Below are 3056 nucleotides of genomic sequence, written 5' to 3'. Positions count from 1 at the left end.
GGGGGAGAGTGTAGGGGGCGGTTTTGTAGGGTATACCCTTTGGTCAGTTGATGATGCATGGAGGGGATTGGAACCATGGCAATGAAACAATATTCGATGGAATGAATGTAAAACTAAAGTTTTCTCATGTAAACTCTCATATAATTCATAACAAAACATTAAAAAAATAAAAGGCTTCATGGCAGGAAGGGCTTGACTACTGGTGAACCCTAACTTTAACATGGGTAGAACACACTCTGTATTTCTCAACCTGAAAGAACTGAATGAAAAAAACATAACAATTGTGAGGATGGTATTTTGTTCTGCTGTGAATGGGGTCTTTATAAGTCAGAGCCAACTCAATAGCACCTAACGACAACAGCTCTAACCTGACCCTAACCCTAAACCTGAACCATATCTTGACTCACACTAACCCTTACACTAACCTTGACCTTGATCCTATTTCTAGCTCTAACATTACCTATGACCTTGACTGTAACCTCAACCCTGGTCAGGACCCTAATCTTCACCTCAACTCTAACTCTGACCCTGATTCTGATATTGACCCTAATCCTGATTAACCCATACATTATCAGTGGAGGTGATATCTCCCTAAAGGGGGTAAAGATTGGGCTGTAAAAAGAACTACTTTTATGTATAAAACATAGATTATACATAAAATGTTTTACATATATCTGGGGCCATAAAATTTCATGGTGGGACCATTAGGAGAAAAATGTCTATGAAAGCTCTTTGTTGTTGTTAAGTGTTATCGAGTTGGTTCTGACCCATAGTGACCCTCTATAGGGCTTTTGAGGAGCAGCTGGTGGGTTTGAATGGCCACCTTGTGGTCCAGTGCTTATCCTTTAGCACTATACCAGGACTCTTAAAAGCTTTTTAGGGGGTTGATAATGGAGAAAACAAATATTGAGAAGCAATGAACCCTAACTGTAACCATGACCATGGCCTGTATGTTAATTCCAACTTTAACTCTAATGCCAACTCACTGTGCCTTGTATGTAAAGAAGAAGAGAAGGGTTCAAAGGTAGAGTCCCTGGGTAGCAACAGTGGTTAAATACCTGACTACTAGCTATAAGGTTGATGGTTCAAGCCCACCCAAAGGCATCTTGGGAAGTCTCTCTGCTTTGGAAAAGTCACAGCCTTGAAAACCCTTTGGAGCAGTTAGTTCTCCTCTATAACACATTGGGTTGCCAGGAATCGGAATGAACTTGATGGCAACTAACAACAAGGAATTCTGGTAGCGTAGTGGTTACGAATCGGGTTGCGAACTGCAAGGTCAGCAGTTTGAAACTACCAGCTGCTTCGCAGGAAAAAGATGAGGCTTTCTGCTCCCGTAAAGATTTACAGCCTCAGAAACCCTGTTCAGGGTCGCTATAGGTCGGAACTGACATGACAGCACTTAACAACAACAATAACAAGAAGAGGAAGGTAAGCAAAAAGCTGAGGGGAGTCAGCAAGGGGCAACTCATGATTGGCGTTAGAAAATTAGTAAGGGGTTCTCCATTTATTCTGAGTGTCTTAGGAAGTCACTGCATCACTATCCTCACCCTCCAGGGAAGAAAATATTTCTGTATTTCTAGTTCTCAGTACAATGAAATTTCCACCATAACAACATTCAATGAATATGCACATGAATGAATACACATGTTCTATACATGTTGAACACTTGCGTCTGAATATACATCTCTACATGAATATGACCTTTGATTTACACCTTCCCACAGGTGGCATTTATTAACATGAAAGAATAACTGGAATTTGACAGAAGCCAAGTTATATTGCAGGCAAAGCAGAGCACGCGTCGCTTTCTGGAGACATGCCATACAAGCATCACAAGGGCAGGCTGGTTCCTAGAGAAGCATTTAGCTGTTAAGAGAATCTGACATTAGATTTAAATTGACTGATGAAATGGTTCCTTGATTGGCTTGCTGCCAGAGCATCCTTGGTAACTTTTGGAAAGGTCCATATTTCTTATTTTGACCGGGGAGCTTGAAGACTATTCATAGGTAAATCAATGGATCTAGAAAGCAATCAGAAGCAACCCAGAATCACAAAATGCTCCACTTTACAGATTCCCAATGGACTGCATGCAATAAATGATAATAAAATTCAGAAACACAATGGTATAACATGAAAAAATGCTTATAAAATACTAAGTGAAAAACAAAACAATACAGTCACATGCTGCATAATGTCCATTCAGGCAACTTTTAACTGCACATACATCTGTGGTCCTATAAGTCTATAATGGAGTTCAGAAATCCTGGTCAGAGAATGAGATCTAGCAAATACAATAGCTTTCCACACAGAACACATGTATCTCAGGTCTCTTGTATACAGTGATTTCTTGGCCAGGCATGTAATGGTACAGTATATATATAGCCTATGATTCATATGTCTTTATAGTCATAAAACATACCTGTGGGATTGGTTTATGGATGTACTGCACTGTGCTTTCCTTCTTAAAAGTTTACCAAATAATAGTGGATGTTGTTGTTGTTGTTAAGTGCTGTCAAATCGATTTTGACCCATAGCGACCCTGTATAGTTTCCAAGGAGAAGCTGGTGAGCTTGAACCATCAAGCTTGCAGTTTAAACGACTTTGCAGTCTGACGCATTAGCCCACAGTACACCAGGACTCTAATAGTGGATGAAGGGGCTTCAAAAAGCTCTTGAACAAATGGAATGAAAAGATAATGGAATTTTTCCACAAGCTTTTCTGAGTACCCTAGTATCCTTCAATTTACAGGCAGCAGCATCCAATCTTATTGAGCTTTGTAGCATTCTCTCTCTGTTTAACTTTCTTTTGAGAATGTTACCATGAAGTGCATCATGGCTCACAAACACAGCAGAACCAGTGCTATTGACAGCAGAACCAGTGGAAATAAGCAAAGGAGAATTATCAATTTTAATTTAAGGTTTTTATTGTGGATTGAGTGAGAGTTTACAGGGCACATCGTCAGTTTCACATACAACAATTCATATAACTTGTTTCATTACATTGATTATAATCCCCTCCATATACCATCAGTTAAAAGTATTTCTCTTTATCCACTT

The sequence above is a fragment of the Chrysochloris asiatica genome, unplaced genomic scaffold (assembly GCF_000296735.1).
Source record: "Chrysochloris asiatica unplaced genomic scaffold, ChrAsi1.0 scaffold00403, whole genome shotgun sequence".
Lineage (NCBI taxonomy): Eukaryota > Metazoa > Chordata > Mammalia > Afrosoricida > Chrysochloridae > Chrysochloris > Chrysochloris asiatica.
The sequence above is the reverse complement of the archived record's forward strand: the minus strand, read 5'-3'. Positions refer to the sequence as shown.